Below are 25382 nucleotides of genomic sequence, written 5' to 3'. Positions count from 1 at the left end.
GGGTACCAGCTGTGCCGGGAAGCAGGCTGTGTCGTGCCCCGGTTGGTCCCAGCAATAATCTTGTGCTTACCAGAAGGCAGAACATTAACCCTTTGTCAATTGCCTTTTTTGCTTGGAAGGGGAGAGAAAAGTGGAGAAAATACACCTTGTACCATTTCCCATCTCAACAGGCATCTTTAAAAATGCAAGAGCTTCCTTTGTAAGAACAACATGTATTTTGGGAAACCTACCTTTCTTTATGTGTCAGGTATATCAGATACATTAACACTGTGCGTTATAAAAGGGGATTCTGGGCTTTCCAGCTCCGGCCCCGGACGTAGAAGCTGCTGAGATGTTGATGCCCAAGAAGAACCGAATTGCCATTTATGAACTCCTTTTCAAGGAGGGAGTGATGGTGGCCAAGAAGGATGTCCACATGCCCAAACATCCTGAGCTGGCAGACAAGAATGTGCCCAACCTTCACGTCATGAAGGCCATGCAGTCTCTCAAATCACGAGGGTACGTAAAGGAACAGTTTGCCTGGAGACATTTCTACTGGTTCCTTACCAACGAGGGCATCCAGTATCTCCGTGATTACCTCCACCTGCCCCCCGAGATTGTGCCTGCTACTCTGCGCCGCAGCCGCCCTGAGACTGGCCGACCACGGCCCAAAGGTCTGGAGGGAGAGCGACCTGCAAGACTCACACGAGGGGAAGCTGACAGAGACACCTACAGACGAAGCGCTGTGCCCCCTGGTGCCGACAAGAAAGCTGAGGCTGGGGCTGGGTCAGCAACTGAGTTCCAGTTTAGAGGCGGATTTGGTCGCGGACGTGGTCAGCCACCTCAGTAAAGTTGGAGATGTTTTGTGTTGAATAAATTTGTAGCCAGAAAAAAATTTAAAAATAAAAGGGGGGGATTCTGGTTTAAATACACGTGTGTGGGGGGTGCTGACTATATAAGGGAACCTTATGGTGAACCATTTGTAAAGCAAATAATCATCTCTGATGATCTGTCTCAATCTGGATTTTCATATTCTAGATCAGATTTGCCTGAAGGAAGAGCTCTCTACAAATTTATCTTCTGTTCAAATTAGAATTCATCAGTATCCATACAACCTTTGGAGCAAGACTTCTGTAATGAGTCACCAAATTTGTACAATGCCTGTTGTAAGGATCCAATGGCGTCAACAACTTTAGCTCAGTTTTTGCCTTTTATCCGTACTTCAGAAAACGTAGATACCCTATTGAACAGAGTATGTTCTGGTTCTTTTGTAAAACCTTAGGGCTTACTCCGCAAAAGAAGGAGACGAATGGCAATTCATATGTGAAAAGATGTTTCCTCAGGCTCACTAGCAATCAGAGACGTGCAAATCAGTGTCCCCTGGACCTCGGTCTCTTCCAGGTTTCAGTTCTGGGCCTGGTGGCTGACGGGTTTGAGAAGTGAGACCTCAGGGCAGGACCACGCTTACATACCTTAGCGGCAGACTGGACAGACTCTGCCAGAACACATGCTAAGTAGTTTTAATTTGTGGAGAGGAAATGTTATTTGGAAAAATGGAGTTCCTGGGGCTTTTACACTGTGGTTAGGGCTCGGAGTGCTGGAGAAAACACTTTGAGAGCAGAAGTCCAGCCATGTTATTAGTAATTCATTGGCTTTAGCGCATATGAGAGATAATGCGTTCCTTGGCCCCGTGGTCCAGGTGGTCAGCTCTGCCAGCAATGATTTGGAAGCACTTCTGAGCTGAGCACCACCACGTGGGCTGCTGCAGAGGGTGAGGGGGCCTCCCTCCTGCTGCAGCTGCTCCAGCAGCTGGGATGGAGGCTTCTCCTTTTGTCTGGTTAAAGCAAGTAGACAGGTTTAGCAGACAGCCGTGTATACTGCAGTCCAGACCCACTGAATGGAAACAGGAATGCTCGTGGATGCCCAGTGAGCCATTTCTGGTGCCCCAGTGCGGTTTTTGTCGTCTACGTGAGACCTGATTGAACCCAGCTCCCACATCCTCGAAAGTCCCGGGGTGTCAGGGCTGGAGGGTTGGGTGGGGCACAAAAGCTGCACATTAAATCTAGAGTGGATCCCTGTGCATTTTCTGCACGTTCAGTGCCAGATTATGGAAATGAGCCCTCTACAATAATGCTTAGTAAATTGAAAGAAAGAGAGAAAGAAAAAGAGAAAGAAAGAAAGGAAGGGAGGGAGGGAGGAAGGGAGGGAGAAAGAAAGAAAAAGAAAGAAAGAAAAAGAAAGAAAGAAAAGAAAGAAAGAAAGAAAAAGAAAGAAAGAAAGAAAGAAAGAAAAGAACGAAAGAACGAAAGAACGAAAGAACGAAAGAACGAAAGAATGAAAGAAAGAAAGAAAGAAAGAAAGAAAGAAAGAAAGAAAGAAAGAAAGAAAGAAAGAAAGAAAGAAAGAAAGAAAAGAAAGAAAAGAAAGAAAGAAAGAAAATAACCCACTAGTTTATCGGTAGAGTGGAATTGCATGAAATGTTCCTCACGGTTGGTGTGCCCTTCTTTTAATTGTTTTGCTGGCTGGGGCTGAAATGAGCTTGCTTTTCTCAGTATGCACTAATTAATGCTACAGAGAAGTGGCCAGGAAGTATGCTGCATGAGAGAGGAATTGAGTTTAGGATTAGCATTTGAACAGCATTTGCTGGGGGAAGGCAGAGGCAGCTGGGTTTTTCGCCCATGCAGAAACCTGCTTTGCTTACATTATCATAGCACTTTGATTCCAATATGCAAAAAAGGCTTTCATCCATTCTTTTTTAATCAGTTCCCCTAAGAGGCAAGGGAAAGATGTGATGTCACCATTGAGATGCCCTTTACATGGTCTCCCATTAACGGATCAGTCAGGGACCAGTGCCATCCAAGTGGCCATCCATCACCCCTATTGAAAGACAGGATTGAAATCCTGCTCCTCCAACTTCTAGCCGGAGGAGAGAAAGAAAGAGTCCAGAATCTTGATATGTCAACCCTGGATTCATCAGGACCATGGGAAATCCAAGCCCTCTGCGAAGCTTCCCTAACCTATCTGGCCTCCCTAATGTCCCCCTTCCGTGATCTCTAACTGCACCCGTTGCTTTGCACCTCCCCACAATGTTTACTACAGTCACATGGCACCCCATTATGCTTCTTGAGTGCTTGTCTTCACTCATTCAGCAGTGGGATACGACCTTAGGTTGCATGGTCAGGCCCGTGAGGAGGTGATACTGGGCTGATACCTCCACGGTGAGTGTGGCTGGTCAGTTTCCTCGAGAAACAGACCCTGGGTGGAAATTAGCACACAAGGCATTGATTCCAGTGTGTGCTGGGGGGTCAACGCCCATGGAATGGAGAGAGAGGAAGCAGCATTGGCAGATGCAGTCCCAATGAGGCCTCGGGAGTGGAGATGGCCTTTCGGAGCTGCCCCAAGTTGGGGTGGGGCAGGCATTTATGCTTCTGCAGTAATCAGCCATTAGATGTGGACTGCTCCAGAAAGGAAACATGACCTTGGGAGACGCAGCTCTCCTGGCTGGGGCAGCTCCCCAAGGGCACTGACAGCTGAGGGCTGTCTGCTGGCAACACTTTCAGCAGCTGGGGAGCAAGTCCTTCAGTTCTGAAGAGGGATCTCAGCAGCTGGGGGTAGAGGGGACAGCATCCATAATATACAGAGGAAGAACATTCTGGGTAGAGAAAAGAGCAAATGCAAAAGCCTAAGGCAAGAGTTTGCTTGGTGTGTATAAGCAACAGAAAGGAGGAATGTAAGTAGACTAGAGAGAATGAGGTAGAAGACAGGGAGTGGAAAGACAGGCTGGAGCTTATGGGCCAGGAGTTCTGTATCTATTCTGGTGGCAATGGGAGCCATTTCAGGGTTGAAGCAGGAGAGTAACAAGATTGATTTATACTTTTGCAGACCACACTGGCTGTCAGGTATAAGTGAGCTGTAGGGTGAAGAGTGGAAATGGGGAAGCAGTAAGAGGTTATAGCAAGTCGGATATGAAAGGAGAGTAACTTGGATTGGGGTTATGGCAGGGAAGTTGATGAGCTGTGGTTGAATTCAGGATTTATTTTGGGAGTAGAGCCAGTGGGTCTTGCTGATTGGTTGGATATAGGGTTTGAGAGGAAAAGATAATTAAAGAGGACTCCTAGGTATGTAGCCTGCCTGCCCACATGGGGGGTAGGGGAGATGGAAGTGGTTTGGGTGTGATTAGGTATGAGTGGAGGATAGAGAGGCAAATGAGTTAGGATTTGTTCTGGACATGGTAAATTTGATATTCCCGTCTTAGTCTTGGTTCCCCAGAAACAAATTCTGAGACAAGAGTTTGAGTGCAATAGTTGAATCGGGAGAGGATTCAAGGAAACACAAATAGGGAGGTGGGGAAGGGAGAGAGGGAAGAGAAAGCAGCCATAGGGTGTACTTTATCAAGCAAGTTACTGATGTAGAGACAACCAGAGCTTATGATTGCCAGGGAACTCTAGAAAGCATTATAGAGCATGCACTGCAGAGCGGTCCCACCCAAAAGGTTACGGATGCTGGCATATTTGTCAACCACTCTTATGTGCACTCCTGAGTTAGTAATTCCTTGGCATTTTCAGCCAGCCATACGTTCGAGCAGAATGGGCTCTGCCAGGTGAAGAAGTCCTCAGGCCAAGAGGCTGCTCCTGGCCACCAGAAGTCAGGCTAGTGGGCACTGAAATGGTATCCTGGTGGGAAAGAATAGATCCAGAGTCAGGACCTAGCCAGGACACCAGATAACACAAGGAGGTGCTAGGATCTAAGGGAGCCAAGTCCAATGGCTAATTTCATAGTTGACTCTCAAGTCACAAAGAAAAACACATGCAGCTAGATGAGGTGGTAGTCTGATCCGAGTGATGCCCATGGATGAGGCGGTGGTCTGATCCGAGTGATGCCCATTGGCAGAGCTTCTTGGCACTTGGCACATCTTTTGAAGATCCCAAGTCAATAGTAGAGGATCTCCGCAGTCCCCGAACCTAAGTGGGATTGAATGGATCATTAAGGGATGTCAGTGTTGCTTCTCTGGGGAACTTGCCTCGAGACTCATGAAGTGGGCGCCTGGGTGGCTCAGTTGGTTAAGCGACTGCCTTCGGCTCAGGTCATGATCCTGGAGTCCCGGGATCGAGTCCCACATCGGGCTCCCTGCTCGGCAGGGAGTCTGCTTCTCCCTCTGACCTTCTTCCCTCTCGTGCTCTCTGTCTCTCATTCTCTCTTTCTCAAATAAATAAATAAAATCTTTTAAAAAAAAAGATTAAGACACATGAGGTAACTTTTTCAAGGTCGTCTGTAGACCTGAGGTTCTATAAATGTTCCTCTTCTACAAATGCAGAAGCTGAGGTGCAAGAAAGAGAAGGGTTTTTCTTTGACTCTGCAGTTTGCCAGCATCCCCAGCTAGAGCACACTGCACACATAAAAGCTCATCTCAGTAACTGTTTCCATGAAGGAGGCTTGACGATTTTATCAATATTCATGAAAAATTATTTTTTTTAAAGCTAATAAGCATGTCAGAACATCTCAAGCCTGAAGGTCACATTATTCAGAATCCTTTTCTTCTCCTATAGTGCTTTAATTCTGTGTCATCTTTCTGTCACAGTCCAGCACGCGTTCTCAAGTAGTAGTAATGACTCCATTACTTAATCAAAGTCCCAATTAGGACCTATTGTCAAAATGTAATCATCTATTTATCTTTTTTTTTAAGATTTTATTCATTTATTTGACAGAGAGAGACACAGCAAGAGAGGGAACACAAGCAGGAGGAGTGGGAGAGGGAGAAGCAAGCTTCCCACGGAGCAGGGAGCCCAATGCAGGGCTCGATCCCAGGACCCTGGGACCATGACCTGAGCCGAAGGCAGATGCTTAACGACTGAGCCACCCAGGGGCCCCAATCATCTATTTATCTTAAACAGGCTGTCTTCTCTTCTCTAAAGTCACAGTCAATGGAAGTGTTGGAATTTTCCTCAAGAAAGGCTAAATGTAACCTCATTGTTTCCTTTCCCAGCAAATGGTCCTCTTGTTCTGGAACTGGTAACTGATTTTCAAGGCAGGGGGCTTTCTTAACCAAAGGGCGGGGGTGCGGGGGGGTTAGGAGGGGTAGGGTGGGGAGGCAAAGGCTTCGCAATTTAAATCTCAACAGCCTCCAACTTGGAGATGCTCCTGAAGCTTCTCCTAGGCACAGGGGGGACCCTGACTTCCCCTCAGCTCCAGTTTTTGCTCTTAGCAATCTTTGCTTGCGTCCTTCATGTTGTTTGGGCTTACCTGTGCTCTTGAAAACTGTTTATGATCTTTCCCAGATAAGCCCCATCCTTTCAGTTCTCATTAACAACCAGTCAGAGGTTCCTAACTTGAAGCTCACAGAGCCCTAACAATTCATAGATTTGTTTCAAGGATACCACGGACCATTTCAAATTAGTCCAAATTTGATGTGGCTCTGCATTTAGTCTTTTCCAAGGTAGAGATTTTTCTACAGCTTCTCAAAGAAATAGGTGACCTGAAACAAGACTGAAAACCACTTTTTTTCCTCGTTCTTTTTTTTTTTTTAGATTTTATTTATTTATTTGAGAGAGAGAATGAGAGAGAGCACGAGAGGGAAGAGGGTCAGAGGGAGAAGCAGACTCCCTGCTGAGCAGGGAGCCCGATGCGGGACTCAATCCCGGGACTCCAGGATCATGACCTGAGCGGAAGGCAGTCGCTTAACCAACTGAGCCACCCAGGCACCCTTCCTCGTTCTTTTTAAAAAGGTTTCAAACATGGGGTGCCTAGGTGGCTCAGTCAGTTAAGCACCTGCCTTTGGCTCAGGTCATGATCCCAGGGTCCTGGGATCCAGCCCCAAGTTAGGCTCCTTGCTCAGCAGGGAGCCTGCTTCTCCCTTCTCCCTCCGCTGTTCCTCCAGCTTGTGCTCTCTGTCAAATAAATAAGTAAAATATTTTTTAAAAAAAGGTTTCAAACAAATAATTTTCCTTTGTTTTGTATTTTCCCTTTGAACCAGCTCTTCATTCAGGGCATCCATTAGGCTGCTCCCCCTTCATTGAATCCCAAACTACCTTCTATCTATCTATCTATCTATCTATCTATCTATCTATCTATCTATCTATCTATCTATCATCTATATTCATGCCAGATTGCTCACATTTATACTCCAAACCTAAACAGTGAGGTAGGAAATTATTTCTCACTCTCTGATTCTTAAAATGGTTAATTTCCCCCCCCTGGAATGGGCATTAAGATTTTGTCATTTCTTCATTTATTTATAAACTGGAAACTTAGACTCTGCTCAAATAAAGATGTCCCACTGAGTTTACCTTGATAGGGGGACAGGAAAATCAAAGGACGTTCTGAATCCGAGGCTGAAGGAAGCAATCCTTCTCATATCACACCTGAGACTTCTCCTCCTGCTGCTAGATTTCACACTCACAGCCACCACGTGCCACACGGTCAGCTGCATGGCACGGTGGTGCCAACTTTACCAGCGCATGTATGCTAATCAGTTATGGTCTTACCTATCACCTTAAAGAGATGGAGCCATAATCTCCCAGCATTTGTCTTCTAAGCTCTTCTCCTGACCTAGGAAAGCCAGTTTGGATGTTGTTGGGGGTGTTTGATTGTTAGAGTGTGATCTGGAGGTGGGTTCTTGGTTGGTCGAGGAAAGCCATGCCAGGAAGTTTGGACATTATGCCAACTGCAATGCAAAACCACTAAAGGATTTAAGTTAAAAAAAAAAAAGAAGTAATGATCAGAGTTGCATTCGAAAAGTAACATTTTCGAGAATAAATAAGGGAGGTATAAGATTTGGAGTCTACATGTCAGGCTAGAAAAGTCTAGATTGGTCCATTTTAGATTGAATGCAGTGGAGATGGAGAGAATGGGCCAGATATAAGGAGACTTAGGACATAGGAAGTGAGTGAGTTAACTGTGGCAGTCGGATAAGACGTAAGAAAAGAGTCAAAGATTACTTCTTTATTTCTAGATTGGATTGGGGTAGGGGGTGGTGCCAGTTACTGGTAGGAAATGAGCAGGCTAGGTGTGGGGAAAGAAAGAGAGGTGAGGAATTCAACTTTGGACATGCTGATTTTGAAGTGCCTGCAAATCATTCAAGAAAGAATGTCCTGCAGACAATTTAAAATACAAAGCCAGGAGCTCAGGGGAGAGGTAGAAACATGGGTCTATCCCCATCAATATGTAGATAACTGAAGATTACCCAGGGATGGGGGATAATGAAAAAATTAGGTCCAGGCCAAACCCTAATATATTTAAAAAAATTTTTTTTAGAGAGAGAGAATGAGGAGGGGGAGGGACAGAGGGAAAGAGAGAGAATCTTAAGGAGGCTCCATGCCCTGCGTGGAGCCCAACACAGGGCTCAATCTCACGATCCTGAGAGGACCTGAGCCAAAATCAAGAGTCAGACTCAGAACTGACTGAGCCCCACCTAATATATGTTTTTAATTTTTTCCTTTAAGTAAACTCCACACCACACATGGGGCTCAAATTCACTACCCTGAGATCAAGAGTCATATGCTCTACTGGCTGAGCCAGTCAGACACTCCAGGACCCTAATATTTAAGACACAGATTAACAAGGGGGAGACTAACAAGAAGTTACCAGGGACTGAGAAAGAAAATAAAGTGTGTGTTGTCACCTGGATGAATCCTGAGGACAATTATGCCGAGTGAAGCGAGCCAGTCATGACAGGAGAAACATCGCATGATTCCACTTGTTTGAGGTACCTGGAGCAGTGAAATTGACAGGGACAGAAAGTAGAATGGTGGTTGTCAAGGACTAGGGGGAAGGAGGGATGGGGAGCTAGTGTTTAATGGGTATAAAATTGCAGTTGTGTAAGATGGAAATAATTTTGGACATAGACAGTGGTGCTGGTGGCTCAACAATGTGAATGTGCTTAATGCCACTAACCATATGTATGAAAGTGGTTGAGATAGTATATGTTATGCTATATGTATTTTGCCACAATTTTCAAAGTGTGCCAGAGAAGCCAGGAGAACAGAGCATTTGGAGAGAAAGGTTGTAGTCAACTGGCACGCATGTCAAGGGGCCAAGCATGATCAGGACTGAAAGATGTTCAGTTGAGCAACATAATGACTACTGATGTTCTCTTAAAAAGTAGCTTTACAGGTGTCGTGGGGATAGAAGGCAGATTTCTGTGGGTGAAAGAATGGAGGGGGGCACCTGGCTCGCTCAGTCAGTAGGCATGCAACTCTTGATGTCAGAGTTCAAGCCCTATATTGGGCATGGAGCCCACTTAAAAAAGAATGGAGGGCTTCCGGGCAAGGTTGCATTGTAGTTTCAAGATGTAAGGTGCCCCCTCTTTCCTGCAATACACAATAAATAAGATATAAATACATAAAAAATATAAAAACAGATGCCAAAGAAAAATCAGAACTGGACAGAATTTAAGGTGGTGAAAACAGACTTTATTCAAAAAGCTACTGCAGTAGGGGAAGAGACTCTAGTATAGAACTGGGCTTAATTCTGGAAACAGCTAGAAGTAGTGGAGAATTACAGCCAAGGAACAAGCTTTGGGAGGGGCCATTGGTGATGGACAATGACTCTGAGGAGATACCAAGCCTGGGGAAATTATGGTTGAACCCCCCTAAGAGAGTCTTGCTCAAGTCCAGCCAGGGTGATCTGATATCACCTGGGAGAGGGGATAGTGGTAGTGGGAAGTTTGATCAGATATCAAGCATAGGGAAATCTTGCTAAACTGACATGTTTTTTTTTTCAAGTTTTTTTTTTTTTAAAGTAATCTCTACACCCAATGTGAAGCTCAAACCCATAACCCCAAGATCAAGAGTTGCATGCTCCACCAACTGAGCCAGCCGGGTGCCCCTAAACTGAGGATTCTTGCTCAAACTGGATCCTACAAGGAAGCACAGACAGATCTTGTTAGCGAGAGGGTTCAGGGCACCTGGCTAAAGTTTGGTCAAGCAAGAACTCTTGGTCACAGTCCAAAAAAATAACATAAACACTTTTTTTGTTGGAATTAAGCCAAGCTACAAAGGCTTGGTGACTGATCTTAAATATTCTCAACATCATATGGAGCAGTATTTCTATGTTGCTGTAGGGAAGACAGAATTCTTCCTCAACTCTCTTTGGTTCAGTCGGTGGGGCCCATGAATCAAACAGAAAAAAGACAGATTAACAGGAGAAAAAAAAATTTAATTATTTACATATAAGGGGAGTTCACAAAGAAATGTGATTCAAGAAGGAAATTAGATGAGCAAAGGGAAAAAAAGAGAGAGAGAGAGAGACAAACCAAGAAACAGACTTTCAACTCTAGAGAACAAGCTGATGGTCCCCAGAGGGGAGGAGGTGGCAGGTGGGGGAACCAGGTGATGGGGATGATGGAGGGCACTTGTCGTGATGAGCACCGGGAGTTGGCTCACTATACTATACACATGAAATTAATATGAGCCTGTATATTAATTGGAATTTAAATAAAATCTTAAAGAGGTGAGGATTAGTGTAGATTATCCAATGTAATCTGAGATTTCATTTAAATGTGGAGGGAGTGGGTGGGAGAGTCCATGTCAGGGTGAGGTGGGAAAGACTCAGTGGGCCTTGCTGGCTTGGAAGAGGCCGAGGAATGCAGGCTGCCCCTGGAAAGTGGAAACCACACAATGGATTCTCCCCTGGAGCCTCCAGGAGGAACACGGCTCTGCTAAAACCTTGATGGTAGCTCAGTGAAATCCACATCAGACTTCTGACCTCTAGTATTGTGAGATAACGAGTGTGGTTTTTTTAAGCCAAAAAAAAAAAAAAAAAAGAAGGAAGTCAGAATTTAGGGATTATAAACCATTTTAACAAAGGGTAAAAAATTGACTGCGGAGAAGTAACTAGACAGAGAAGGAAGGGTTGGGCTCCTAAGTGCAGTAAATTAATTGTGGGAAGACAAAGACATGGGAAAAACTAAAGGAAGATCAAAGTCATGTAGTAAGGTTTGTTAAACAGACTCGAGTGGGGGTCTTTTCCGTCGATGAGAGTTGTCTTGGTGATTAAGGTCATCTTCCTTTTCCTGGTTCAGGACAGGGAGATACCTTTACAAACAGAGATTTGTCACCTTGACAAAGGGAAATTTATGCCCTCCTGCCTTTAGATAGAAAGAGGGAGGTCAGTGAGATTTTCCTGGGTCTGCTATTTCTCAGTCGCCTTCAGCTCAAAATAATCCTCATGAAAAAGTGGCATATTTTGGGGTAGCGTGCTCTGATCCTCTTCATTGCCAGGATGAGACCTGCGTGTGCACTGGGCCCCATGTGGGATGCTGAAGTCTGTTGTGAAAATGGACCAGGAGGAGGGGAAATATGAATGAATGAGCATGCATGTTTGTGTGCGTGGTGTGTGTGTGTGTGTGTGTGTGTGTGTGTGAGAGAGAGAGAGAAAGAGAACCCTCCCATTAAGTGTAAAGCCAAAATTCCAACGTATATGAAAAAAACTAAGAAAGCCAACAAAATGAACAACCAAAAGATAAATTCATTCAATTCATTATTTTGAACTCATGATCCCTAATAAATAGTTAAGAATACTCACAAAAGAGAGAGGATGGAAGCAGTATAAGAAAATTAAACACTAAAACAAACAAAACAACCTTTAAATCTTCAGAAAAGAAGAGAGGATATATTGCATATACCCAGCAAGATCAGCGACACTAAAACAAGGAACATTTTGAGAACAAAAGAGAATATTTGGAAATTAAAAATGTAATTTGAAAAAATTCCACCAAAGAAGGGGAGAACAAAATAAAAGTCATCATCTGGAAATCAGAACAAAAGGAAAAGAGACAGAAAATAGGGAGAGAAGAGAACAAAACTGGAGGGTCTGTTTTAGAGACCAAACATCTGATTCTTCACCAGACTTTCGAAAGGTCTGTGGAGAAAATTCAAGAGATCCAGGAACTCGGATGTGAAAAAACCACATCTTTATTTTCCCTAATCTCTAACAGAAATGGAGCATCTCCTTTTGTTATTAATGTAAGCCACAAAACACAGTAGTCCTATGACCTTGTCGCCAAGAGAAATCCTAGATATTTTCAGTTGTTACAGATCTCTTAAAATGAGTTTGCACACATTACTATTTTATTTTTTTAAGATTTTATTTATTCATTTTAAAAAAGATTTTATTTATTTGAGAGAGTGAGAGAGAGCACAAACTGGGGGGAGGAGCAGAGGGAGAAGGAGAAGCAGACTCCCCACTGACCAGTGAGCCTGACACAGGGCTCGATCCCAGGACCCTGAGATCATGACCTGAGCTGAAGGCAGACACTTAACTGACTGAGCTACCCCGGCACCCCGTAAGATTTTATTTTTAAGTAATCTCTCCACCCAACATGGGGCTCACCCTTGTAACCCTAAGATCAAGAGTCACATGCTCAAGGCGCCTGGGTAGCTCAGTCGGTTAAGCATCTGCCTTTGGCTCAGGTCATGATACTGGGGTCCTAGGATCGAGCCCGGCATCAGGCTCCCTGTTCAGCAGTGAGTCTGTTTCTCCGTCCCCCTCTGTGCTCTCTCTCCCTTTCTCACCTTCTCTCAAATAAATAAATAAAATCTTTTTTAAAAAAAAAAGTCACATGCTCTACTGACTGAGCCATTCAGGAGCCCCACTCATTACTACTTTAAAAAGTCCTGGAAGTTATTAAACTTGCTGTTGAATTTTGTTATTTAAGCATACAACTGTAACAAATACAATAACACATATAACTATATGACAAATTTATTTCTTAATGTTTTGTTAATTATATTTCAGTAGAAGTGTTTTTATAATCTGTCAACTGAAAGAAAGCCAACGGGAAGGTAGCTTAGTAAATTCTTTATTTGTCATCTTACTGAGCACTATGGCCCAGGAGACTTTCAGGTTACTCTGAAGAACTGTTCCAAAGCCTGTTAGCTACAGGGGATTCTATATACAAAGAGGGGAAGGGTGTGTATGTTCTTGCAAGCAATCCTCCAAATACTCGTGGGTCACCAGGTATAATTTGTTTTGTTGTAAAGATTAAGGTTTATTGCTTTTCACACAGACACATGAAATACCCTTAAGTCATCATAATACATTAGGTTTCTATCATAATGATTATTCAAAAATATTGCCTGCATGCCTCTGCTTAACTGGTTTTCTGGTTCTAGTTTGTGGGTTCTCCCTGAAGTCACTTGAGAGATCCCAGAAAGCTGACATCAGTCGCCTATTTTAATGCACTACAGTTTTAGTGCATAAACTCTACATTTAATGCACAGAGTGCGTACGTATATTGTGTATTTCAAAGTGTTATTGTGGAAAGGGGTTCATAATATAAAAGATAAGAACCTTTAATTTGGAAAACAGGAGTTTCATAAAGATATGAAGACAAAATTAAAGAAATGAAAACAAGAAAAGATTTCCAGACCTGAAGGATATGAATTTCCACATCAAATGGAGCCTCTGTGTGCTTAGATCAATAAATGAGGATCCACATCAAGATCTAGGATCATGAACTTACAGAACTTATGTGATGAAGACCCCCAGAATCTTGCAAAGAAACAAAAGAACTTATGAAGAACTGGGCATCAGGAATTCATCTAACAGCTCATCTGCAACACCGGAAGCCAGAAGACAATGGAGCACAGTCTTCAAAATTCTGAAGGAAAATTATCTGCCGTCCAGAATTTTATAAGCAACCAAATTATCAATCTTAAATGATAGTGAGTACACACTGAAACTTCTGCTCCAGAAAAATGAAGGAAGAAATCACACAAGACAGGAATTCAGCCAACTGGTAACCCAACACAGGGGAGAAGTGAAATTCCCAAAATTACAGCAAAGGGTAGTCCCAGATTAATATCTCTCCAGCAGTTCTACAGAGCATGCAAGAGGAGAAAGGGATTCCCCAAGAACAAATGCAAATGATAGTGTATTTGCTGTTTCAACATATCGGAAGATTTAATCTTGGCAGAGATTGGAGGATAAATCAAAGAAAGCTACTTTTAAAACAAAAAAGAGGGGGGCCCCTGGGTGGCTCAGTTGGTTAAGCGTCTGCCTTCGGCTCTGGTCATGGTCCCAGGGTCCTGGGATCGAGCCCCTGTTTGGCTCCCTGCTCAGCAGGGTAGTTTGCCCCCCCCCTCCCCCTGCTCATGCTCTCTCTCACTCTCTCTCTCAAATAAATAAATAAAATCCCTAAAAAAAAAAAAAAAAGAGGGAGAAGGAAAAGAAACAGTTGCAGTTTAAAAATTATTTAGAGCGATGCCTGGGTGGTTCAGTTGGTTCAGCGTTGGCCTTTGGCTCAGGTCATAATCTCAGGGTCCTGGGATTGAGCGCTCCACGTTCAGGGTCCCTGCTCAGCGGGGAGTCTGCTCCTCTCTCTGCCTGCCACTTCCCCTGCTTGTGCTCTTTCTCTCTCTCTCAAATAAATAAATAAATCTTTTAAAAAATTATTTAGAAACGAGGAGATTAAATACCCAAAGGAACAACTACAAGAGTGATTGTACGGAAGAGAATAGAGCTTCTCCACCTTGGCATTGTCAGTACTGTGCACTTGGAGAACTCTTTGTTGTAGGGGACTGGCTATCCCATCCTTGACCTAGTGTGTGGCAGGAGTATCCCCCCTTCTAATTGTGAAGATCGAAAATCTCTCCAGACAGTACAGAGGTCCCTGGGGGGTGGGGATGAGCGCATGCAAAGTCATGCCGGGTTGAAAACTGGAATAGGGAACAGAAGAGTGTTTTTGCTATAAGTCTTGTGAAATTGATTTCAAAGTCATGTCCAGGTACTACTATGATAAAAAAAATTAAATTTAAAATGTCAATAGTAATAAAATAAAAAAAGTCACTAGTATTCACAGATACCAATGATAATCAATTAGAAAAGTATATTGGTAATAGCAACAAAAACTGTTAGGTACCTAAGAATAAATCTCAAAGATGAACAAAGCAGAATAGAAAAAATCATATCTGTTATTAATGGACACAGGACCACCTGAATAAGTGAACATACATCATGCTTGTATATGGGAAGAGAAAAACTTCACAAAGATGGAAATCCTTCCAAAAGTAATTCATAGATTAAATTGAGGTCCGATAAGAATCTCCACAGGGTTTTCTCTGGCTCTAACAAGCTGATCTTAAAATCCATACAAGGAAGAGAAAAGGGTAAAAAAATGTACAATCAATGGAAGAGAATAGAGAGACGAATCCACTCATATTTGAAACTCGGTTTGTGGCAGAAGTGGGATTATTAACCTTTGGAGAGTGTATAACCTTATTCAATAAACAGCCCTGGGAGAATTAGTTATCTGTAGGAAAAAGTCAAATTGGATCCCTATCACAGATAGAAACCAATTCCTGGTATATTAAAAGTCTAAATCTGAAAAGTGAAATCATAAATGAGTAGGAAAATATTTTACCTATATAAGAACACATAAATCTTAACAGAAGTTACAGATGTTTGGCCAAATTACAATTTAAAATTTCTTATAATCAGGGACATCAGACATACATAGAAAAGACAGGGCCCTCTGGAAGAAGCCACTTGTAATTCATTAAGTGACATAGGGTTAATAATACCCAGTGTATTTAAATAACTTTTACAAATCAGTAAGAGAAGTGTAATTGAAAAGAAGACAAAAGAATAAGCAGGTCCGGCCAGGAGGGGGAAATGGGTGGGAACAGTCAATAGCATATGAAATGGTGCTTACCCCCATATTAATCACCAGGGAAATGCAAATTAATCACAATAACCTACCATTTCATACTTTTTTAAAAAAGATTTTATTTGAGAGAGTGTGATCGGGAGAGAATGGGAGCAGGGGCAGAGGGAGAGGGAGAAGCAGACTCCCCCGCTGAGCAGGGAGCCCAACACAGGGCTCCATCCCAGGACCCTGGGACCATGACCTCAGCCGAAGGCAGACGCTTGACCGACTGAGCCACCCAGGTGCCCCTACCATTTCATACTTATGAGAGCCTTGATTTTCTTCTGATACCCATTTCCTCCCCCATGTCTCAGGTAAATTGTGGTTTAAGGCAATCACAGCTAACAAAGCCACAAGGCAGTATCAGCTGTGCAGTTGGAGGAAAGGTTTTTTTCACTCTAAAAAGAAAAGACATGTAGGGAAGTAAGAATCTTGGCTCTTCGGGCGCCTGGGTGGCTCAGTTGGTTAAGCGACTGCCTTCGGCTCAGGTCATGATCCTGGAGTCCCGGGATCGAGTCCCACACTGGGCTCCCTGCTCAGCAGGGAGTCTGCTTCTCCCTCTGACCTTCTTCCCTCTCGTGCTCTCTCTCTCTCTCTCAAATAAATAAAATAAAAAGAATCTTGGATCTTTTGGGGTCTCCCAATAATGTCTGGAGCTATGGCAGCCACCTTGTGAGTGTGAGTAGAGTGAGGTTGAAATGAAGACACTGAGTTGCACAAGGGAGAAAAATGGAACAAACCTGGTCCTTCATGAATTTTTGAATTAACCAACCCTAGTAATGCCAAACCAGATTTTGTATGTCTGTGGAGGGGAGGGGGGGGCATAGATCCCTTATTGTTGAAGACATTTTAAGTTTGGTTTTCTAACAGTTGCAGCTTAAATCATCCTAAGTGTCTCTGACACTAAACTGCAAATTACTCAAAAGAAGGGACATGTCTTTTTCACTTTTATCCTCTGTACTAAAAACACTTGCTAAACAGAGGCGCAAAAATTACTTAGTAAATAAATGAAAACCTAGTCAGGATGGCTCTAGAGAATGGTAAATTAACTTTTTTTAATATTCCTCTTTCTTGGTCCCCCTTCCCATCACTCCCCACCCACATATTCCCACCATGCCCACAAGGCCCCCCTAAATTCTTCTGATACAAAATGACAGGGAATTAAATTTTTCTCCCTTTCTCCAGGCCCCGTATTAAAAACACCTCTTATGTTGCCATTCCCTCCAGAGTCCCACACACTGCAAACGTTAGTATTATTAACCAATTGCACCAGAATAATTAGTTCCTTACTTTTCCTGCCCAGACCATATATCCATTTTTACAGCTATCTACAAACACCTAAACAAAGAAGTCTCTTTTAGGGTTCCCAGACCCAATTCCAACATGGCAGGGGAGAGGGTTCCACCCTGCAAGACACCAAGCAATTTTCTCGGACATCCTGCTGGTATCCAAGAATTCAAGTCAATTCTGATACTGTCTACCCAGAAATAGCATCAGATCCCACAGGTTAAGGATTCAGTCCCACAAGACGGGCCGCACCCACTCCAGATGCCAGTTACAAGCCCCAGGCTGTCACCTGTGCTTCTGACCTACTGGCTTCAGATTGGCTGTTCCAATGACCTCTTCTTAGGTGGCATTAGTTTGCTAGAGCAGCTCACAGAACTCAGGGAAACACATTTACCGGTTTATCAAAGGATAGGATAAAGGATATGAATCAAGGGCCATTTGGAAGGAGATAGAGCAAGGTCCGGAATGGAAGAGCTTCTGTCCTTGTAGAGCTTGGCACCAGCTTGGTGGCACATGGGAGTCTTTGGGCTTTAAGAGAGGAAGTGCTCAGAAGATAAAAAAGCTCTCCTCTGCAGTTTTTATGGAGGCTTTATTACATAGCCGTGATTGATTAAGTCGTGGCCATTGCCTGATTCAACCTCTAGCCCGTCTCCCCTCCCTGGAGGTCTGGGGGTAGACCCGCACCCTCCATTCATGGTTAGTCCTCCTGGCAACCAGTCCCCACCCTTGGGTGGGGTCCAAAAATCACCTTTATAATAAGGAGACGCCATTTCACTTCTCCAGTAGAAGCATACTCAGGAACTGTGGCTGAAGACCAAATACATCTGAATGACCAAACAGGTATTATAAATGATTATATTGAAAAGCCAGTGATAGGAAGATGGAGTCCAAGGGCAAAGTTAGTAAGATATTGGCGGTGTCAGGGTGTTTTTCCAGCACCTCTTAGCACCCTCCGTACACATGTCTCTTGCTCACCAGCTTTCCTGTTAAGCCTGCCCTATACAGGCCACAGCTGAGGCTCATGACCAATGGAGTAACACAGGCATCACCACTAGAAGCCTCGTAAGGAATGAGGCCGACCTCGAGCTGTATCCCAGGTGGTAGAACACTAGCCTGTTTCTTCTCAGGGGGAAGAGAAATGTGGAATTAATCATCTAATTGGGGCCAGCACTTGAACCAAGGCTAACCAGCTGTCCACCTCCGGGTGGCACCTGATTCACAGAGAGTTTTATTCACAAGGGAGCCTGTCACAGAAACTGGTGTGAGCAGTGCCCCCTGGAGTTGTGTGAGGATGTACTACTAGTTTGGACTCAACAAACAATTAAAATCGACGTGATGGCCTAGAGATGATCTCTCTTCACTTGGTGAGTGGGAGAACTCTCTGGAACCTTCCAGGGCAGTCTCTTGCCGGCAGTCCTTTTGTGGTGAGGCAGGAGGAGAGCAACGGAAGTCATGCAGAGTAGAGGCCAACACCAGGAAACAGCCATCTACGGCCATGGTCTCAGCCTTGGCTGCATACTGGAATCATCGGGGAAGCCACAAAAACACGGGTGCCTATGTCTGAAGTAACTAGTCTGGGGTGCAGCCGGGGCATCTGGGATATGAAAATGTCCCCAAGGGAGTGGGTGAGCAGCCAGGTTGTGAACCACCGCTCCAAATCTATTTTAGCTGGCAACCCCCACCCCTACTCCAAACCGGTACCCATGCCCCAAACCCCATCTTGTACCAGAAGTGTTTTTTCTCCCCTGTAGCCCAATAGTTGATCTACATAACACGCCTGTAGGGCAGGTCAGGGCTGCTTGCCTTTTTTTTTTTTTTTTTTTTTAAGTAGGCTCCACATCCAATGTGGGGCTTGAACTCAACCCTGAGATCAAGAGTCACATGCTTTACTGACTGAGCCAGCCCACTGTTTGCTCATTTTCGATAGGAAGAAACCAAACTCTGAGAACACAAGTATCTCAGCTAGGGATTTACAAAATGCTTTTCCTTCTAGGAGATCCTTTAAGATTGTTAAAGTGAAAATGGTTTTTTTTCTGCCTATTCCTTGAGGGCAGGAAGATAAGGATTTGAGTCCCGACACAAAAGGATATGGTGAATATGTGAATGGCCTTGACAGTTGGGATTGTTAAGTGTGGAAATGGGTTGTCTTAGAGAAGCCCGAGTCTTATTTTATAGGGACTTGTATTTTAGTTCAAGATACTCATATTAGGGTAAGAGAACTGACCAAATCATCTCATGGATTTTTTCCAAATCTTTGACTCTACGAACGCTACACATACAGTTTCTCTCCCTGACACATTTTGTATGTGGGAGTCTACACGTATCTGTTTGTATATGCGTGGGTCTGGACTTGTGTGAATGCTCTTTTAATGCAGCATTTTCAACGATCTACCACAGGATCTCATACTTTTACCCCAGGATTATGCCTTTACATCACTGGATGTCAAATCTCTCTCACTCTTTTTTTTTTTAAATAAGATTTTATTTATTTGACAAAGAGAGACACAGAGAAAGGGAACGCAAGCAGGGGGAGTGGGAGAGGGAGAAGCAGGCTTCCCGCGGAGCAGGGAGCCCGATGCGGGGCTTGATCCCAGGACCCTGGGACCATGACCTGAGCTGAAGGCAGACGCTTAACGACTGAGCCACCCAGGCGCCCCCCTCTCTCTCTTTTTTAATGCTATTCTTTTTTTTTTTTTTTTAAGATTTATTTATTTGAGAGAGAGAGAGAGGTGGGGGAGAGTCAGAGGGAGAGAGACTCTTAAGCAGGCTACGTGCGCAGCGCAAAGCCCCGGGGCTCGGGGCTCTATCTCACCACCCCTGAGATCATGACCTGAGCTGAAACCAAGAGTCAGATGCTCAGCTGACTGAGCCACCCAAGAGCCCCAAACCTGTTTTAAAGCAGATTAACAAAACCTTGCACACACTGTGTAAGACAGATATATTTAATTATGAGTTAGAAATGTTTATGTATAACAAAAGCGATCAACAAGAAGATTCAGCATGGTTTGATGAACACAAAACACTTTTAACTTTTTGTTTGTAAACAACTTTAAAAAAGTTACAAAAATAAAAATGTCAGAGTATCCTGGTATATCCTTTGCTCCGATTTGCTATTATAAACAGTTTACCCTGTATGCTTTATCATTTGCTCCGTTCTCTCTGCACACCACACACACACACACACACACACACACAATTTTTTCTGGAGGTTTTGAGGATGAGTTCCATGTCATGACCCTTCACCCCTAAATACATCAGTGCATATCTCCTGAGGATAGGGCTATTCCATTATGTAATCATAGTACAGTTTTCAGCTTGATAAATAAATTTGCATTGATTCAATACTCTACCAGCCGTGCTCCAGTTTGTCAGTTAACCTAATAACACCTCTAATATGCCCCTTACTGCAGGATCCAGCCTAGGGTCAGTTATTTCATTTAGTGTTTCTGTCTCTCAGTTGCCTCTAGTCTGGAGCAGTTCATTTCTTTCTCTTTTATACCATTACCATTTGTAATGGGTACAGTTATCCCCCCTGCCCCCCTTTTTTTGATAGGACAGTCCACATTTGGGGTTTGCCTGATGTCTCTTTGGAACTGGACTGCGGTTACATATCCTTGGCCGGAACACCGCACAGAGGATGCTGTGTGCTCAAAGCATCAGACTTGTGATGTAGTTTTTGGAATGTTGGTGAGGTCCGGAGCTGACAGCCAAGAAAGAATCCTTGAGACGTCTTTGGTGCAAAAAGGGTGGTTTTATTAAAGCACAGGAGAACCCGTGGGCAGAAAGAGCTGCTGCCCTGGGGTGGTGAGGAATGGGGGAGTCTATACTTGGGAGTTGGGAGAGGTAAGGACAAAGGGAGGTGGCCAGGAGGACTTTGATATGCTAAAGAAGACCCTCAGGATCCAGGAGGTCTCGCCACTGTCAAGCTAAGGTTGTTTTGCCCTCTAGCAAATCATTAACATTCAGACGGTTAGGAGTTTCCTGGAGCAATGTCACATACATCCCACCCAGGAGTTGGGGGGCGCGGTTTGCAGGGTGTCAGCTTGTGCTTTGTCCTCAGCTTGCCTTCTGCTTCCTCATCACTTGGAGGTACACAGCGCCCCTCTGTTTCTCCTTAGTGTTGTTAATTTTGATCTCTCAGTCTAGGTGTTGCCTGATGTTTCCACTGTATCATAACTTATAACTTCCTCCCTTGTAACTGTGACAGCTTCCCTGGGAAGATACTTTATGACAATACATATACTCCGCTCCTCATCAAAACATCCTCCTTGACTTGGCATTCTTTCAGGATTCTGGCCATTCCCAACCTTTACCTCAGTGCTTGCTGACACTGATGTTTGGAAGACTGGTCAACTCCAGCACTCCCTCCACACTTACAGCTGGTCTATAGCCCTGCTCTCCTTCCTTCCTTCCTTTCTTCCTTCCCTAGATTCATGAATTTGTATTTTTTCAATGGTTTATAAATTGTTACTGTGCTTAATAATTTTTGTGCTCAGATCGGGAGACTCTTCAAACTGGTTCCTGCAGCCTCCATTGTTGGAGCACCTTCTTACTTTCTGGCACAAAGGACTGTTTCAGACCAGTACTGATGTGGGAAACAAAGGCAGAAGAAAAATTACTAAATTTCCTTACTATGTACAGTCCATTGGAAAGTCCTTGAAACAGGCAGAGTGACCTTCCTCTAGGAGCTCAGCTGCCTCCATGTTGATACTTGGCTAAAGGCAAAAGGCAATCTTAGCCCCGCCCCCCAGGATCCTCTAAGTCTACTTTAACATCTAAAAATTCCTTTGTTAAGTTTCTTTATCTCTACCCCACCCACAAGATACTCCCAAGCATATGGCCCACCGATACACATCTGAAGGGTCTCATGACTAAGGTTTTATTAGACAGTAATAAATGACCTTTTCGCAACAAAAGCTAGCCGCCTTAAGGTCCTGGACACCTTGCTTCTAAAATTCCTTAGAGACCTATGCTATCCCTAACCCCCTCCCAACTTGCAAGTATGTAATGGGCCCCTCCTCACGATCCCTGTGCAGCTCTTTCTGCCCATGGGTCCTCCTGTGCTTTAATAAAACCACCCTTTTGCACCAAAGATGTCTCAAGAATTTTTTCTTGGCCGTGGGCTTTGAAAACTACATCTTTCCTCCATCAGTCTCATGTTTAGACCCAGGGAAGCTCCAGGCCAGGGCCTCAGAAGGTCATGTGCTTTCATACTACCTACCATCTTCAAGTTCTTCTAAGTCCTCCTCTGGGTCCTAATGATGTGGGAAACAAAGGCAGAAGTGACTGTAAATAAAATTAGATGTCCTAGTAACCAGCCCATTGACAAATACTTGAGATAGGCAAGGAAGCCCCAACTGTCTTTTCTTTTTTTCTTTTTTTTTAAGATTTTATTTATTTATTTGACAGACACAGCGAGAGAGGGAACACAAACAGGGGGAGTGGGAGAGGGAGAAGCAGGCTTCCCGCGGAGCAGGGAGCCCCATGCGGGGCTCGATCCCAGGACCTTAACGACTGAGCCACCCAGGCTCCCCCCAACTGTCTTAATGTTTTGCTAGAAGGAAGAACGATCTTAGCTTGATAATAGCCAGGCCTCCAGGGTCCTGAGGGTCTTCTTTAGCATATCAAAGTCCTCCTGGCCACCTTCCCTTGTCCTTACCTTCCCCCAACTCCCAAGTATAGAATCAGCCATTCCTCACCACCCCAGGGCAGCAGCTCTTCTGCCCATGGGTCCATCCCTGTGCTTTAATAAAACCACCCTTTTTGCACCAAAGACATCTCAAGAATTCTTTCGTGGTCATTCATTGGCTCTGGACCCCAACACATTCCAAAAACTCCATCACTAGAACTTCCCCGGGCCAACACCGGAGGCTTGGGTAGAGTACAGGGTCTCAATTCTTCCCTGTGATACACTGCCCCAATCTTCTCATTTCCTTCACAGAATCACTCAAGATTGGGCCACCAACATTGTGCTGATGTGCTGATTTGGGATGACTCGCACACATTTGGGCACAGGATGAGTTCAGAGGTGTGGGCCACCTACTGCCCGCTGCAGGCTCTTGGGCTGGAGCCTGGTGTCTGGGCGGGGACGTCAGCTCAGCCCCCACCATGTTCTGATCAACAACACGTGGGCTTTGCCTGTCTCTGCTGAGGGTTTTTGAGGCCCTTGCCCTGTAACCAGAGTTAACCAAACTGCAAGGTCTAAGGGAACAGTCCCCACAGGACTTCCTTCACTTCTGACACCAATTGCAAGTTTAGGAGGATCTCACAACCACTCTCAGATTTGGTAATTGATAGAAGGGCTCAGAATTCACTGAAAACCGTTATATTTGTGGTTACAGTTTATTTATTTATTTTTAAAGATTTTATTTATTTGAGAGAAAGAGAGAGTGTGAGCACAGAGGGAGAGAGAGAGGTAGAAGCAGACTCCCCACTGAGCAGAGAGCCAGACATGGGGCCCCATCCCAGGACCCTGAGATCACAACCCAAGCGGAGGCAGACCCTTAACTGACTGAGCCACCCAGGCACCCCTCATGGTTACAGTTTATTACAAGGAAAGGATATAAACTGAAGCCAGTGAAGGGGAGAAGCATGTTAGAAGAGAGCCCAGGAGGGGTCCAGACACGGAACCCTGGTCCCTTTCTCCTGTGGAGTCATGGGCAGCATGACTTCCTCCCGGCTGTGATGTCTGAAGGTACATCTAGAGATTGCCAATCAGGGAAGCTCACCTGAGCCTTTGGTGTCCAGAGTTTGTGTTCATGTTCAATCACACGCCGCCCACGTGCTGACCTTTAGTCTCTAGCCCTTCCCAGAAGTTGGGTTAAAATTTGAGTCTCTATTTCCTTTAGAGGTCACAACTGATAGGCACAGCTCAAAGCCCCATTCATAGGTCCCATCGTTAGATTGTCCAGCAGCGCAGGCTCCCAGGTAAACAGACACTCCCACAGGCAGGACATTCCAGAGCCAGGAGATCACCTCCTAGTAGCTGAAGGTAAAGGCTGACCTCTCTTTGGGTGAGGTTAATTCTCCACTACACACTACACGGGCAGTGAGCCTTTCCACTCTCTGTCGTTTCTTGCCCTCAAGGGAGTCTCAAGCTGTGCTGGAGCTGGGATAACCGTTTCTTGCATAAGTGGTACCACGCTCTTCCCAATCCACCCATGAGCTCTTTGTGGATCCCCACCCCCCCACCATCCTGTTGGTGGTGTGTGCCAGGCAGGGGCACAGTCAACATTTAAAGAGAGCAAATTCCAGGAATGTCTGAGGAGTTCAAGAGATGACACAACAAGAAGACATGTTATTCTACATTATTCTACATTCTATAAAATTCAGAATGGGAAATTTAACATGCCCAGAAAATATAAAATAGATCTTAGTTCCCTGCACACTTCAGGCGTGTGAACATCATCGACAGAGCACAGGAACCACCTTGGACTGAATCACTGGAAGTTAGCATTCTCGGGCTTGCTCCATGGATGACGCAGCATCATGAGCAAATGGTACCAGAGAGATACAGAGGCAAAAAAATCTATATTGTTTCAGTAAGAACAGGTCCTAAAGATCTGTGGCTCTTGAAGTTAACAGTGTTATTACCTTTTATCTTGTGGTGAGATGTGGGAGTTTAGCCAAGGAGAGTGCTTTGGGCAAACAGGAAGAGATGGTGCCCAGATCCTGGGAATGATCGTCATGTGTTCTTTGACCAATCACACAAAGGTAACAACCTCTTTTCTATCAGTTAGTCCAAATCTTCATTGATAAATAATCATAACTTATGTGGTCTCATGAATTTTGTAATACATTTTTTAACCAAAATTTTAGATAGACAGCCTGCAAAAGTGACTGGCCAGATATTCCACATACTTGGGGACCGCCATGGTCCTGGTCATCTTGCAGCTGCTCTGCTCCAGCCTTGGAATCAGTCTTTTGTCCATGGAGTCTGGGTGTCAGAGACCAAGATCTCTGTGTTAGTTCCATGAGCTCGATAAACACAAAATTTTGAACTTGGGAGTTAGACTTAACAGTTTCCGGTCTTTTATCAGACTCACCACCTGTAGTGAATAATGTCATTTTGGGCATCCAGCCCTCTCTTCCTCCTGCTAGTACCCTATATTCCGTGGGGTGTCTGTTGTACATAGTTGGTGGGAGGCAGTGACATTATCACTTTATCACTAATGAAAAGGGCCATTAGCTCCTCCTTATTCCCAGAGAACGACATGACTAAGCCTCACTTACTTGGATGCTTTCTTTCCCCTGCAAGTTTAAATCTTGAGCAAGTATCACGGGAACATGGATGGTTGGCGGTGATCCCAGAGGCAAGAGTGTGCAGTGCAACTTCTCCTGGGCTTCTGCTTCTCCCACCCTGAACCCCCGTGGTTTTTTACCATTTCCCAAGATAAATTTCTTTTTTTTTTTTTTAAGATTTTATTTATTTGAGAGAGAGAATGAGATAGAGCACGAGAGGGGTAAGGGTCAG

The 25382-nt window shown here is 44.4% G+C and overlaps 1 pseudogene; it reads left to right on the top strand.

The window, feature by feature from the left end:
• Positions 1 to 312: 312 nt before the first annotated feature.
• LOC114208896 (small ribosomal subunit protein eS10 pseudogene) lies at positions 313 to 881 on the top strand (annotated as a pseudogene).
• The last annotated feature ends 24501 nt before the right edge of the window (positions 882 to 25382 follow it).

The sequence above is a fragment of the Eumetopias jubatus genome, unplaced genomic scaffold (genome assembly GCF_037043125.1).
Source record: "Eumetopias jubatus isolate StellerSeaLion01/CBP00866 unplaced genomic scaffold, mEumJub1_p1.0 scaffold_16, whole genome shotgun sequence".
In the NCBI taxonomy this organism is placed as follows: domain Eukaryota; kingdom Metazoa; phylum Chordata; class Mammalia; order Carnivora; family Otariidae; genus Eumetopias; species Eumetopias jubatus.
Note: the sequence above shows the minus strand (reverse complement) of the source record. Positions and strands in the feature narration are given on the sequence as shown.